Source organism: Streptopelia decaocto, assembly GCF_964273445.1.
Source record: "Streptopelia decaocto genome assembly, chromosome: 3".
Classification (NCBI taxonomy): domain Eukaryota; kingdom Metazoa; phylum Chordata; class Aves; order Columbiformes; family Columbidae; genus Streptopelia; species Streptopelia decaocto.
In genome coordinates, this window is record NC_138656.1 from 16052034 (window position 1) to 16068934 (window position 16901).

At 39.1% G+C, this 16901-nt stretch overlaps 1 protein-coding gene across 1 annotated transcript in view; it reads left to right on the forward strand.

Moving 5' to 3' along the window:
• FSHR (follicle stimulating hormone receptor) overlaps window positions 1-16901 on the forward strand; it is a gene marked incomplete at both ends in the record, with an annotated part of 80979 nt that overhangs the window by 11522 nt on the left and 52556 nt on the right. The window lies entirely within an intron of this gene.

The following is a 16901-nucleotide window of genomic DNA, read 5'->3' on the forward strand; positions in this document are numbered from 1 at the left end:
AAAGAAGGAGGCAGGAAAATCAAAAAGCATACACAAAGGCAGAGAGTAAGTTGGTCATGTCTTTCTATACTTTCCTTGCATATTATTTGCTTTTCTGCAACCCAATGCATATGTCCTAAATATTGTTTTGGTGAACAATAATAACAGTAGTACTGTGATTTTTGCCAAAAGCAGCATAAAATAATCCATTAAACATTGCAGTCTTATACACAAAGCCCTAGGAAATAAACATCTTTTACAACTGTCGAACTTGGAGCAAGAGTTCATTTTCTCATTGCCAAAAGTGTGCCTTTATCTGAGAAAGTGAGACAGAATGGCTGGTATCATGACTACTGTTTGAACAATCCATTTGCAAGAATAGATACAGATGTTATGTTTACAAAGAGAAAGGAAAGAAAAAAAGTGGCTGCATAGCGAGATGAAAAAATCAAAAGCACTGAAATACCAAGCACTAAATCTACCCTGACAGCTCAAGGAACATAAAGTAGGGGCGCATTTTCTTGACAAAGTAATCAACCACAAAATTCATGCATTCTCTCATTTTTTGGAAGGCATATTCATTTTTAAATCTTAAGAGACTTTTAACCATGTAAAACAGAGTAAAGAGTGGGAGATCCTGCAAGGAAGTTGCAATTAGAGGAGATGTTAAAGTAATGATGCAGACCTTTGAAATTAATCTGAAGAAAAACTAAATTATTCTGGAAGGATATGTGTGAAACTTCTCAATGATATTTCAGGTTCAGTGTTGACACGGACTGTCATTTTTACTGGCACTAAAGCAAAACCAAACATGGTTAACCAAGCCTCCTGCAGCAAATTTTATCAGCTAGATAGGACATGCAGCAGTTAATGTACAGTACTTTGGTTGATTGTGGATGTCGCCAGAGAAGAATGTGAGGCCAAATTTCTTTTTGTTGCAAATTCTGATTCAGATGATTCCATCTCCATATCAAGCAATTATCATTACGTCACTGATTGGTTAACCTCTGTTCCCATTCTTCAGGCCTACGTGTGTGATAAAAGCTACATCCAATATATATTGAAAAGTCAGTGGAAGAATTCCTGTTGATTTTCATTAGATTGTGCCATAATATTTTGCCCAGTCTTTCACGGCATTGCTTTAGCACTCAGTGATCTGTACTGAAGTGTCAGCTAACAGAAGCCATGGACCTGGGGCAAAATTTTTCTCATATGACTCTTGAATAGATGTGTATATAAAATGAGAGCATTGGACAAAGATGAATTCTTATATAACTTATACCTCTTTAATTATCTTCCATCACAGCAAGTTATCATTGTTTTTAATTAAGCAAATGTCCTTAGACTGGCAAGGTGTGCTGCTTCATACTTTACCCCTGCTAGAAATATATATTTCTGTTTCGAAACTTTAATATGAAATATCAAGGAGGTGGAAGAATAGCAGAGTTTTCAACACCCTGACAATCGGTACTGTATATTATGTTTCCCTAACTCTGTCCTCAAGGTGAGCAGTCAAGATAAGCCAATGATCTGCAGCCCATCTAATTTGTTTTTGCATCATTTTCTTAAGTTGTCTTACGTGCAATAATCATTGCAGTGTAAGTGACACTGCTGGGAAAATCAATTCTTCCTCACTGAATAAAAAATAACTTACATTATACTTGAATCATAATTGGTATTTTGTTTCTTTTGTTGGACTTGCAGTTAACTGCTGACTACTTCGGCCAAGATAGTTCTGTGTCTTCTGGCAAAGGCACTACTTGCTATAAAACATTCTGAAATCTAATTCCAATTGAAAAGTAATAAAAACTGCTTAGGGATCTATACTGAATTTTCTGTCAGATGTTCGATATTATGTCCTTGAAGATTAAAAAGTCTTTGTATATTTATTAGCAAGATGGAAGGCTATTCCAGATAGGTTGTGAACTATGCTCATCACTGGAGCGTGTGAATGACTTTCAGTAGTACATCTGCCATATATTCTATTATTATGAGATTATTATTCCTCTTTGGCTGTTTATCTATAATTCAACCGCAACAATGGAAAAGACTCTTATGTGCTACATGTGGGCACAAAGCCCACATAACTGATGCCAGCTTTTCAACCTGAAAATGAATGGGAGTTAGCAGAGGTTATCAGCACTGTGCATTGTTCTCACACCTCTAGGGTGTCATGTGGTATGCCAAAAACCTCTTCAGTTCCACTGTATTTGATGAAATATATTCAGGGCTGGTAGTTTGTATTTGGCTTAATATTATATAAGAAAGTTGTATTGGAGGGGGGCGGGGGTGAAGGAGTTTTTCAGTGATTTATTTTCCTTTGCAGCAATTGTGTTCCAGAGCTGATGCTTGGGGTGTTTGGGATAAAACCCCTGAGATTAAAGAGGAGCTCATGGTGATGTCTTGGTGAAATGTTCAAGCATTCTACATGCAGACCGGGGGCTGGTGACCTGGGGTCCAACTGAGACTTGAAAAGCTGTTTGGAGCTGCAATATGATTTTCCAGGGTTTCATTATTGGGGGAAGAGGCCACTATTAATTGAAATGAGCTTAACCGAAGTAGGGTCATCACCCTAATATCCCAAGTAAGAAGGCAGCTGGGCTTCTCCTTTTTCTCCTACCCTTGTAGGTGGTATGTAGATGAAGAGTCTGTGTTCTGTCCCTTACATTGCCATGACAGACCTGGAAACCCTCTCTTGCTGTGAGCGCCCATGCAGCTGTGTGCCCAGGGAAGGCACCTCGTGCAGAGCAGGTATCCGCTCCTGGCCCCTCTTAGAGCAGCCAGCCTTGCACTGAGACACTACAGCTTTGCCAGAGCAAAGTCCTCCTGGGAAAAACAAAACAAAATAACAAACAAATAAACAAAACAAACAAAAATAAGGAGGAAAACAAGATGCCTGTATGCAAATGTCCCTTCCCATTGCCAAAAGCCTGGTTGCAGTTAACGCTGTTCCCCTTGCTGCCCTCCAGTGGATAATCCTTGGTTGACTATTTTGGGTAGAGAGGACTCCTGAATGCTCTCCAACACCTCTTCCTAACCTAATAAGTGGAAAGACACTTTTCAAGTGATTTGAACAAGAATCTCTTCAACTGAGCATTAAATTCCATGTGTAATGCATACTTTGTGCTTGTTTGTCTATTTCGTTCCATCATAGAATCATAGAATCCTCCCTGTAAATTCCTGAATCTTCAGAAAAAAAAAAGAATAAATTTGCTGATTTATTTTTATATATAGGTGGTTTTGGTTGTGTTGTTTGGTTGTTTGGTTGATTGGTTGGTTTTGTGTGTGTGTATGTGTGTGTTTTGTTTGTTTTTTCCCTCTGGGAAAAGGAAAAAAGAAAGAGGGAGACTGGATAACCAGGAGCATTTTCAGGCTCTGTATCCAACTCCACATACAGCTGTTCTGGGAGAGATACTTAAAAGCTTGCAAGTGGATTCTTGTGCCACCTTATCTCTTTCAGACAAGAGAAGACACCCTTTGGCTGATAATGATAAGCTACAGCCTTGATCGATGTGATCTGTGCTTTTGTCCTTCTCCATAATTTGAGCTATTGATTCTATTTATTAAAACTAATTTAAAAAAACACAAGCCCTGAGTCCTCTGCTGTTCCAGATCAGGCTGCTCCAGGCAGTCTGATCTGAAGCTAATCCATTCACCGCTGATTTATTTTCACTCTGTTTTCAAGCAGAGTTCTGTTCTGTGTTTCATTATTTTTTTTTCTGTCCTCTGCTGCTCTCTGAATAAAAAAAAAGACCTTTAATTTCTCACCTGCAGTGAGAGCGGGGGGGTCTAGATTCATTTTTCTGATATATGAAGTCAGCTCAGGAAGGTTTACCTGGCTCCTATTCTTGCAGGTTTTTCCTCAGATGGTGGCCCGCTGTGTATTGTTCTCTATTGTCTTAAATCAAAGCACTACCTTTATGCTAGAAAACAAATCTGAGTATTTGCTTAAATGCACTCATCTTGCCATACTGGAGTTAACAGGACTTACCCTGTTCCTGAATTAAGGCCCAGCAGAGGAAATCCTTTCACCACTTCTTCCTGGGAAGCACAGGTTTGTCTAAGGGCCTGGGGATAGTTCTCAAAAAATAAATATCTTTTTTTTTCAGACTTAGAGAAATCAAATAAATCCCTTGCTATTAAAAACAGATAAAAAATAAAGCTTTAAAGAGCTAGGCACCTTTCAGCACCAAGCTGGATTTGAGTCTGACCAAGGATCAGCATTTAGTGATTTAGTGGTATTTATTTAGTGTCCATGCATTTTGCTGGTGATCTCATTGTAGTCTTTTTTCCCTTAGTTTAACATAATTGTTTAAATCTTCAACCTTCAAATTTTTCAGATGGTTAAAAGCTCTCTGTGTGTCTCGGTTACACAGGGACTGCATATTGTGTCTACTGCATCTCTCTGTGTTTGCCACTGTAACATATTCTTTCCATGGTAAAAAAAATCAGTTCGTTCCTAATTTATCCTGTGGTCTGCTTGGTCTTGCTGACAGTCTAAAGCCTATGATTCCTTCTGCAATATGTCATAACTATCAGCTGGAATCAATCAGGCAAAACATGAGGCTTGATATCATCATAAAGAAAACAGGTATAGGGTGACAGCCTCCAAAGCCCTGGTCTGTTTTTAAAAGTGTTATGCTTTACTTCACAAACCATATGGACACTGAAAGATGGATATTTATTTGTAGGTTAGAAATGCCTTATGTAGTACAGTAGAAAGCTGTCTTTGTTTTGACTTGAGAACCACAGGTAGAGTATTGATTGGATACTTGCTACAAGTAACGTTTAAGCAGAGCCTCAGCTGTCCAGATACTGTAAGAAAGTGAAGCCTTTCAGCTTGCTTATAGTGTATCCTGCTCTAAGGCTTCACAGAGATGTTGTGTAGCCCAGCAAGTGGTCATCTTCTGCAAGTGGTCAGTGGCTCAAATTTGGCCCACCAGTACCAACAAGGGCATGCTAGATCCTCTTTACATAATGCCCTGTCTTGCCCCCAGACCTCCAGGCAGAGGCAGATGACAATCAGATTTCCCTCTCTAGGAAGGGAGCTGCTCCCTTGCCTTCTCTCTCCCTGCAATATAAGCCATGGCTATGGTAAGGCGGACCAAGTATCGTGTGTACAACAGGGATTCTTAAGAGCAGCTAAGGGTAGAGTAAGAATAGGGCGAACATTCACAATCTATTACCACAATACTCCTCCAGCCTCCAACTAACTCCAACCTAGGGGTCTGCCTGAAATTCTTGTTATGTGTTTAGTAACCCTAATTTATCTCTCCTCAAATTAGTCGTGCGTTCTACCCGTGAGCTCACATCAGCTTCTTGCGCCCAGGCAGGCTGCATGAAGGAGTTCTGGTAGCCCATGTGCACCATGTGAAGATCCAGGTCCTCTTGTTTGCTTCAAAGCCTCTGTCTTCACCTTTAAGATTTTGTAATGGAAGAGCTGATAAAACATCAGTCCTTGCCCACCTTCTCTGAGACATATTGTGGACCTCTAGCACCCCCTTAGGCTTTCCACAATGAAAGTCACAGACAAATTGGCTATTTCTCTTATGGAAGCCATATTGTGACTTTGATCAGCCTTATTGCCCTCCTTTTTACCTTTCCCAAAACTCATCTAGCTTTTTTGAGATGAAAGGGATCAGAACTGCACCCTCTATTCGAAGACTATGGGAACCACTGTTCTTTTTTACCATAGAGAGGCGGGAGGAAGATTTTAGAAAAAGAAGGCAGCAAACAAGTGACACAAAACTGTTAAGCATTTAGAGTATTATGAGCCTGAGTCTGCTTTGTCGTCCACATTCCAAAGTGGGGGTAGGGCAGACAGTAAGGGACAACTTGAGATTTTGCAGTGGCAGCACATTTCTCCTTATTTTACAAAGATTATCAAAATGACCTAGAAAAGAATTTGTGAAGAGCCAAAACATTATGTTAATATTTTTATTGTTAAATAGGCCTGGAGACTTCTTGTCACATTTATGTTTGGAAATGTCTAGCAAAGACAATTCTGTGCAGTGAAATAGGAGTCTGAATTCATCACTGAAAACATTACTCCTGTTTCAGTTTTACTCTTTGATTTTCTGGCAGAGGGAGGGGACTAATCCTTGAATTGTTTCATCCAAAGGAGCAGCCCTTTCTTCCACAATGTACAAAACCTTACGCTAGCTGTAAATGTTGAGCGTTTCAACATTCCAATCAAGACAGAGATCAGTTGTTTCAAAGACTGCCAAAATCATTGGTGTTTGCTTGTGCTGATATGAGTTTGCCTCCTCATTTTGGCAGAACTGTCTCAGGCTGGCAGCAGTGCAGGAACTTTGCTGCTCTGATGTCGGTCTCAGCAGAGACCTGTGCCTCTCCAGCTCTGTCTGGCTCAAACACGTCTTAAGTAATATCTCAGTAGTCAATCCTCTTCACATATTTTGCTTTCATGTGTTTGTCCATTCCTTCTAGAATGTCTACCATCCACAATGTCCTGTAGCAAGGAGTTGCATTGTTGAACTACATGCTGCATGAAGACTGAACTCCTTCTGCTTCGCAAATCTTCTCATACAGCTGTTGTCTTACTACCCTGTTCATGGTACATGTCACCTTACTCCTCACTCACCTTCCAGATTGCTTAAGACTATGGTATGCAGGCCCTGTGCAGGTCTCCGTGGGATGCTATTCATGACCTTTCTTCACTCAAATGACTGGTATATCTATTCTTGTTTCTTCCTGTCATCTTTAATCCAATTTTGCAGAAGAAGATGCCTATCATCACAGTAATTTAGAGAGCTGATGACACAGTCAGTTCAAGGGAGCTGATGGAAGGGTGTGTAGGAATGGGGTAGAAGTCCAAGGTTTCGTCCTCTGGGGTTGGAGGTTGCAAAAGGTTTATTTGCCCAGGTGTAACCGCTGAGCTCTTTCATAACCTGCAGTTGTACCATGAGCAGGGCAAGTTTCTCCAGTCTCTCTTTCACTGTTCGGTCACCCTTTTTAAGAGGACTATGTGTATTATTTTTAAGTGGTCCATAGGGGGTTCACTTTTGAGAAGCACTCTGAAGGTTAAAGCATTAAGCACATCTTTATTCTGAACATAAGCTAGTGTTTCAGTTGTCACTGTGATCAAGCTAGCATCTTTCTGAAACAATAATATTAACTTTCAAATGCATTAAGGATCCTTGCTTGACACGAGTGCAAGCTTTGTCCTGTGTGTTACTGGGAAGAGACCTGTTAATCTTAAAGGACAGTCAGTACAGTCAGTATTTTTAAGAATACTTGGTGCACTAGCTGTCTTGCTTTATTTACTCAGGAACATCACTTTAACACATGACAGTAAATCCATGGTTACTGGCAGGTAGACAGATAAACTAAGCATTTGGGGTGGCAAGCTAATTCTTGATAAAATACTAGGGATTTTTTTTTTTCTTCTTTAGTGCAAGGATAAGTAATAAGGATTCCTTGCTTTGTCTTTTCCTTTCTGTCAAATTGGTTTTGTCTGTGGGGAAGAGATCTCAATAACAGAGAAATACTGTGAGGGAGAAGAGATGCTCTCAGGAGAGCACAGGATGAAATTGAAAGAGTCCATCCTCCTGAAATTCATATACCTGTGAATGTTTCCCTCAGCAATCACTAATAGATGATCTGAGAAAATTCTTGATGTGGAAACTGTGTGGCTAGGAAGAGCATCAGTAACACACAGATGCATGGTAAGCAATGGCAGTAAACAGCAATGTTTACAGGACTTGAATACAATGCACAAGGTGCATTATATTGTGAGCCCTATTACACACATGGGAGCCTGCTGCTCACATTAATCTCATGGGTACTCCCATTCTCAGTGTGCTCTGTGGTTCATTCTCTTGCACAGGCAGCATCAATTCCAGAAGCCAGCTCCTGTCCCCCTGGGAACAGCCAGTGGAGATATTCAGATTAGAGGAAGGTGTGACCAGAAGGGATAAACAGGACATTTTACTTTGCATGATGCTAGAGTAACAAAAGATGGGGATTTTTCACCTTTGTCACTTTTACTGTTATTTCAAAACATAAATATTTAAAATTTAAATGTGCACTTCAGTATGCAAAAGCAAGGAAATGCTCCACTCACCACAATGAAAAAGTGGGACCATATGGCATAAGCCTAGCATATTTCTGTATTTCAGCATAGTTATGTCAGCACTAGTCTAGCTGGTGCCCTCAGAACAGTGGGGTACATGCTATTTGCATCCAAGACCCCCACTTTGGGAGATGCTGCTTTCCCTAGACTGCCAGATGAGTTAGCTGTGTTTGGCACTCGTGCTGCTCTTTGGAAAATACAGGAGGTATCAGATAGCGAAGATAATATTTAGTTTTACAAAGCTCATACTCAGATCTGGAGGGAAAAAAAATAGTATGATCAAGTCTCCAAGTGCTGTTTCTTAAATGGTTTCTGACCGCTCTGGCATCAAGGAGCATCAAAGATCTCATTAGAACTTCAAACAAACCTTTGGATGTATCCAGATTAATCCAAATATTTAATGGGAACCCTGTTACTTATTAGGCTGTGTGCTAATTAGGGAATTAGGGAGTATCTTTCATTTTATTAATATTTTGTCATGTTTCAGTTGTGTCCCATGAAGCAATGTACGTATAGTGCCTATGAGGATATGCACGAGAAAGGAGGTCAAAAGCATACTAGCTCTTTCTAATGAATTTGTCAAGCAAGTTAAAGTGACAGAGGGAAGTTATTTGGTGTTTCTGTTATTTCAACTATCAGTAGTGATAGTTCAGCAAGACAATTTGCAGGAAAGTTTGACGTTCTCTTTTACCTTCACTAAGGCATCCAGCATAGAAATTAAGGAATTTTGTTCCTAGACAATTTGTCAGAGTCACTAAAAATAGCACAAAGAATGGAGGGCCTGCCAACGCTGAAAGTCCTGGGGTCCTAGGGGTAGAAACACTACACACAAAGAACACTTGTCACCTTTCTGATATGACCTCAGGCAGCGAAGAAACCACTGTTCTCTCCCTGCTGTGGAATAAGATCTTTTTTGATACATTCTTGAGACAGGAGAAGAGTTGAAGTCACTGGCTGTGTGTGAGCAGGACAGCTATTCTTGCTCTGAATCAAAAGAGGGGAAGTAAGTTTTGAAGACAATATCTAAAAAGCCCCCCATATGGTTGGACTGTGACCATTTTCCATAACCCTATTTGTCTTGACAAGTTGCCCATGGGAAAGAACACAAAGTAAAATGCTCTTTGTGCAAGAACAAAATACTTGTACAATACTCCTTTTGTTAGGAAAGTATGCAGAGATATTAATAAAAATAGATGCAATGCTGAGAGTGTGGTCAGAGTGAATGAACTTTCAATGGCTCCTGACCATAAAGATGGTTGCAGATATCAAGGTCAGATTTTAAGGAACCTGCACATTTTTCACATACTGTGCATTTCTCAATGTCCTGTGTGAGTAGCTGTGAGGAACGAGGATGTGCTCTTCTAAATGTAAGGTAGTGTCTTACAGGATAATCTATACTAATAAAGGATAGCTACTTGTAAAAATAAAGCAATCACTATTTTCTAGCTTTCTGTAACCAAGACAGGATAACTTTGTTCACTTGTGTTATTTATCTTACACAAGACACTTTTCACAGCTTGCCTTTGACATTAATAGAAGCAATTTTAACCATGCTTTCAAGCCTACCACTGGCCTTTTTTGGTAGGTAACTTGTTCCTGGCAGTTAAACTCTTCCTGGATGCGAACGGGACAACTATGATTCTGCACATAGAGCTAAAGAGGACTTGTTTGTCGTTGCAATTTGTGTTCAGTGGCAAACCTTTTTCTCTGTGTACATGTGCTGGAGAGGAATCCAGAGCTCCAGCTTTGCTTTGCTTTGCTCAAGCTCTGGGCAAGCTTAAACAAAGGAGGAGATCCTTCCTACATTGCTTTGCTGTCTGCTGCAAGGATACAGGATGCAAACTTTGCCCTTTGACTTGCAGCCACCTGGATCCCCTAAAGGGACCAATATCCTTATGTCACGGGGTGCTTTGCAGCAGGTCTGCTCAGGGCAGATGTCTTTTGTATTTGTTACATATCTTGTATGTTACTGCTACTTGCACCTAAATCTTCAATGAAATTGTTTGTCAGACACATTGCAAAAAGAGTTAACGCACACAGACAACGGGTCTGAATAGTCACAACTCCATTTCTCTGCAGCTTTATCTCAGCGTAGAGCAACCCAGACTAAGTACAATGAAATAATTGCAAGAAGTGTAGATCATTAAACACCTCAGGTAGAGTAAAAGTCCTGGTGTTTCATCTCTTTTTCTGACTGGGAATTTTGCAGTCTTATCTTTTTTTTTCCCCTCCATCTTGGTGGTTTGTTGGGTTTTTTGTTGTCATTTTTTTTCTTTCTCTCTTTTTTACTCCCCTATCTCAAGATTCATCCCACCCTATTCAAGCAGAGGTATTAAAAAGCATCTTGGACCTTTATTTTTAACTGCCTGCACATGTGACCTCGGAAAGAAGCCATCTGCAACATCGTGGGGGGTGTGCAGTGTTACTGAGGACAGTATATGCTTTGTCCAGAAATGAAAATGTATCAATGCTGAGACTAAACATACTATCGTTTTGGAAAACTAAGGCAGAGGGGAGGGAGAATAAGCTTTACAAGACTGTTGCTTGACCACTTTTGCAGTCTTTTAGATGCTTTTTTTTTCCCCTCACAACACTTTTCTGTCCTTCCTTATCTCTCCTTATCAGCTGTTAGCTGTTGAGAGGTACTGTGTGCAACTTATTAGTTGACATAAGCAAGGTCCTGGGGGAAAAACAAACCCCACAGCAACTTTGCTGTGTGCCTGTGTGAGCAACTTCACAGCTCTGTTGGGGAAATAGGCATTTTGTTATCCATGTTATGGTATTGTGGGCACTTTACAAGTGAAATGCCAGCAGGACATCAGCTGTGTGATCTTAAAATGCTTCCCTTCAGCTTTTTGTGGCTGGATGGCATTATTAAGCTGAGCAAGTATTCACTAAATTTAGAATAGGAATGACATCAGTATTGTTCATTATCCTTTTAATCTAACTCAAATAAGAAAAGGAAATTAATTTTTAAGGGAGGCCACTGGTAAGGATTAAGGAGTGATTCTTCATGAGCTCCTGTGCATATTGCCTTTTAGATTCAGACCTGCAAAGAGGATGGGTATCGCTAATAACTTTATCATCACAGTTCTTACGGTATTTACTTTGTCTCTGAACTGCTTTTTTTTTAACAAGACACAAACCAAAATATTTTCTTTCTCAGAGAAGTTGCTGACACCACTCCCAGACCTGAGAGATCCCCAAGTAGCATACCTGAAAGAAGGACATGCTCCCTCCCAGAGCTATCCTGCATTTTCTAGTCAGATGGAATGGATTTCCCTTGTATTGCTGGGCATGACGTTAGATGGTATAGAATAATCTCCCTGGTTAGTTCAGGTCACCAGACCAGTTGTGTCCCCCCCAGCCTATAGCCCACCCCCTAGTCTATTTGCTGCTCAAAGCAAGAGATAGAGGTGGTCTTGATGCTGTACAAACACTGTTCAGTGAAAACTAGAAGACTAGAGTGTTACCATTATGGGTTTGGTCAAAAATCAAAACCACAGCACCATAGGAGCTGCCACGACAAAATTAACACTCTCCTAGCCAGGCCCAGGACAGGAGGGGTCTTTGTTTTCTGTCTTCCCCATAAAATGTATATTGCCTAATTTTTCCTCAGAATACTCACCTTTACCTGCTTTTATTATCCCACAAAAAGAATAAACCAGCTGCACAGTCTAGATAACATGTCATTTCACAAACATTTGAGGGGGATGAGCAGCTAATTTAAACATATTAAGTGAATACAGTGATTAGATGCTTCCAGACAGATTGTGCATATTAGCAAGTGATTACAGACTCTCTAAGTCCATTTACATGCATGTAAAGTAGAGGCTCTCATACTGTCAAATGCATGGATCGTATCTTGGTTGAAAAAATGAATTGCAAAGCTCTTCTTCTGTTATTCAAGTATGCCTGTATCATCAGAGTACCTTTTTGAAATGGATCTGTAGTTACAGTTACTATTGGAAAAATATTCTGCTTGGCTTTGGTTTACACTTAAGGTATTGGCATAGATCTCTGAAAAGACAAGGCAGGAGGATGGTGGGAGTGGTGTTTCGGCACTACCAGTGCCATTCTTCATGATCCTGTCAGCCTTATGAAGTCCCAACCTCAGCACCTCCTGGAATTGAGGCAATTAATATAAATCATCCTCTGTTTTTAAGTTAAAGCGTTCTGAGTGTTGAAAAACAGCTTTGCAGCCTATGAATTCACTCTAAAGACTTTAAAACCAAAAAGCAAATAAATGCATTCTTTTTGCATTTATCTGGATGATTTTGGAAGCCTCATGCTTTAGCATCTGACTTATGAGTTTTGGACTCCTTTCCACCTGCTGTTAGGAAAGGGAAACCATAGCGATGTCTGAAAGCAGCTACAAGCTGCTTAATAGATTACAGAGATCTTCCACGTAGGCAGCTGATTAGGAAAAGTATTTTCATTTTCATGTATATCTGCATATGCCCCTTCCTAGTGAGATGTTTCCTAGTACAAGATTCTGGTCCATGGGTGTCAAACTCATTTTCACCCGAGGCCACATCAGCTTTGCAGTTGTCTTCAAAGGGCCGAATGGCATTTTATGACTGTATAAATGTAACTACTCCTACGCTTATACAGCTGTATAATGCCATTTGACTGTTTGAAGGCAAACGTGAGGCTGATATGGCCTCAGGTGAAAATTACTTTGACACCACTGCACTAGTCATAGTGAAGTCGTATGGCAATGTGAACCCATTTCAATGACCTCAAGCCTTGCAAATGTCCTTCATAAATTTAAATTAAATTGCATTTAGCTCAAAGAAATCTCATTATTCATTCCAGTGAGAATTAGGACAAAAGTTTAGGGCCAAAATGACACAACTTGATTGAATTATACCAGCTAGGACACGCCTGTAATATTTTTTTGTCTCCTGTTACAACATGAAAAGCAAAATAGTCCTTCACTGTTGCATTGATTAATCAAGTAAAAAAAGTAAAAACAAAACAAAACAAAAAACAAAGCAAAACAAAACAAAACAAAACAAACAGGGAGCAGGTTTGCATTTAATCGAGAACACACTAAATAGGTCATGGCATCGCTTTGTTTTCTCCTGATGTAAAGCAAAGACTCATTTGTTTCCTGTTCTGGAACCACCAGCATACCTCCAAAGTAAGAAGCAAATACAAAGAAACAACCAAAAAACTTACAAAGAGTAAATTAAATTTCACTGTAAATCTTTGATTGACAAAATACACTTTACTGCAGAAGATTAGAAGGTGATAACATCAGTCTGTTAGCTCTGAGATGAAAGTAAAATGTTCTTCGAAATCCTATCACATTTATGTTTTTGGAACTGAATTTGGTTGATTTAGCATTACAGTTACCAAATCTTTTTTCCTTTTTATTTTATTTTCTTGTGGTCCTTAAGTTATAAAGTTTATAGTATCTGCCTCATATAGTTCATTTTAACATCATGAATTTGCAATTTACATGAGCCTGGGAAGATAATTGTACAATGCACACACTTTCTGATTAACTGTGTGTGACTTAAGTAGATCTCAGAAACGAGCTTTAAAGACTGTTTTGAAAGATATAAATTCAGCCGTGCTTTATGAAGCAAAAATTACTTTTTTTCTTAACTAGTCTAATTTCTGATAATCAGTGGAGTCCTTTGTTGTGTAAGGTTATTGCTGGTGGTGGTGGGCGTTTGCCAAAGAAGGGGTCTGGAAGGAGGGGGCATAGTGCTGGAGTAAGTTCTGGTGAAGAATTTATGCCAAAGAGCATCTTCATAATTGTACATGAAAAAGCTTGTGGGACCAGGGCCTGCGAACTCATTTGATGAATATGCAAAATACATCATCTCGCACATAAATGGCTAACCTCACAAACATGGTGTATTTACACTGGTTTTCTCAATACGCACACTTCACGTGTTTCCTATGCACATTTCTTGAGAGATATTTAGCAGAAATTACCTGTATGGGTCTACTTTTTTTTAACTTGTAACTTACCAAGTCTTTTTAATCACCTGTACCTTGGTCCCCAGATACCTGAATAACTCCATCCAGCCCTCCATCCCTTAGTGATCAGCTCTGTCTGATTTCTGTCATGGGATTCATGTGGGGCTAGATGGAAGAATATTTATTTTTCTGGAGGGTTTTTTTCCCTTCATGTCTTACACTCTGTCTGTCTGAATTACAAAAAATAGCTGCAGAAGACACAATTTTAGGAAAAGTTCAGTAAATCTCTTCATAACTGGAAATGTTAGAGGTTTATTTAGGAACATTTTATCAGTACATACTAATTTCTGTTGTTTGCATTCTTCAATCTATAGGCTTTGAGATTAATTCGGCATTATGATATTTCTATTAGACACAGCCATACAGAAACAAGATGTATGTGGGTTGCTGATGACCATGATGCTGATGACCATGATGTCTTCCTCTCTCCCAGCAAAGGCTGCTGCCAGTGGGCACACCCTGTGTGTTTTGAGGTTGATGCTACCCCTCCAACTCTGATGCAGAGCTGAAAGCTCTGGGAGATGAGACTTGGCGTTTCCTGGACGCTAGCTCTGTGCAGAGATTTTTGGGTCACCTAACCTTCAGTCTAACCTTTCTTGAAACTTAGGTCAGGCACCTGGCTCTGGATTTTCAATTCCACACCATGAACTGAGTGGTTAGGTTTTTCAGTGCTTTCCTTGCTGGTGTCTATGTGCTAACATGATTTTTTAGCATCAAATACTACATCTGTCCATTAAGCACATGTTTTTAGAAAGGATTCTTTTCTTTACTGGCTTGTCTTGACATGAAAGATACTTGAATGACAGTGGGCTGTATTCATCTCTTTGACTCTAAAATAGTTCCAGCAACAAAACCAAAGAAATACTTTTCAATTATTTCTCCATGTGTCTCAGAAAGAATTGGTACTGAACAGCCAGTATCTCAGGTTAAGTACAGATTGATTCTTGGAGCCTAATTGGTAAGATTTATTGACAATACAGCATTTGCCTAGTTATAATAGACTCCTATTCAATATACAATTGATAATTCAACAAGTAGCTGATTCTAATTTTCAGTGTTCGTTATACCATTAAAGCCGATTTTATTAGCCTACTCAGGGATGTTTAAAAACAGTTAACCTTAATTTTTTAAAGTGGAATGTGATATTTCAGCTATTAAACTTCAATTCTGCTTTAACTGCTCCAGGGCATTAGACATGTGGCTTCTGAATTCTGGTACCTAATTAGTGCAGGATAGCAGGATATTCAATAAAGGTTTGATTTTTACTTCCATGCACTTGTGGCTTTCCTCATATATGTAACATCAATTTTGAATGAGAATCCGTTCTTGTAATTAAGGATCAGGCTGTAAATACTTGTTGTGGTGAAGTGTGGCATAGGCCAGTGTTTAATTAAAGAATTGCAAACCTCCTCATGATCTTCACCTGTAGAGAGAGAATTCATTTTAGAACATTGCCATTAAAAAAAAAAAAAAAAAAAAGTAGGTGGATTTTCAGACAGAGCCTGCTTTCTAGGGCTCCAAAATTAGGTTTGCATTTCCACAAAGGAAGGTTTAGGGAATGTTTCAAAGCAGATCAAAGTTAAAGGGTTTCCTGGTGGTTCAGCTTTGTCATACTAAGCCTGCTGGGTGTTCTGCAAGGATTCATTGTACCTGTCTGCGTTCTGAAAGCACAGCCACAGTTTTGCATGCGTTACCCTGGCTGTGTTTTCAGTAGGATTTTACAAATCACCTAATCCAGGTTCAGCCTCTCCTGGAAGCTCTTTAATCCTTCTAACATTTGCATAATGATTTCAATACTGTAATTCTTGTATGATAGTGTGTTGAAGCTCTTTCTGGCTTACATTAATGACAGTCTAAGAATAATGAAATATCAAATTGACTTTATCATCTTTCAGGACTGAGAATATCATCATTTTCGATGTTTAAAAAAGCATGGGGCCAAATTCAATTCTGGTGTAATCAGTGGTTTTATCTGTAGAGCTAGGTGAGGCATGCATGACTATTTCCCACTTAAGTATATATTAACTCATATTTGGGAATCTCAATGAGGTGGTATTTCTCCTAAAGACCTACAATTAAAAAACAGTAACTTTTCGCAGTGTTATTCTATCAGAATAATACTTTTTTCCCTATGAATTGAATTAGAACGTGATAATCTCATGAAAATACTAAACTTGTCAGCTGTAATAAAAATAGGTGAGGATTGTATGAATACTTCATGTGAATGGTAAGAAAGTAAGTCTCTAGTTTTGAGATATTCAGTTAAAAATTGCAGGACTACACAGCAGGTAAAACCAGTTTGACTTAACATCTCTGTCTTCCTGCACACCTTATAATAAGGCAGAACAAACACGAGCTGAAAGGCAATCCCAAGTAGCCATGCAACACCTTTTATGAGTGACAAAAATGAGGGATGCCCTAGCAGGCATGCTCACTTAAAAAAAAAGAGACTTCTGTAGTAATTCAGTAAACAATTCATTTTCATCACCATGGGAAAATAGACTAAGAAACTGAACCACAGGGTGATATTCATGTATGTAACACAGGTGTTGTTTTTTTATAAAAAACAAACAAACTCTTTTTTAACAGCTATTGTTCAATACAACCAGTATTATCTGATGTCTTGCTTATTTTATCTGCTTCATGTTTAATACTGTGAAGTTTAAATATTGCCTTTATTCTCAGCAACAAATATAAAAATACGGTATTTCTCCCCACAAAATCTCCATGGGCTTTCTTATGTCTCAGTTCCACTTTCTTGACCTGGCATCTAATCATATCATATGAAGCATGTATCATGATCAGCAGATCACATTAATACATGAAATTGTTT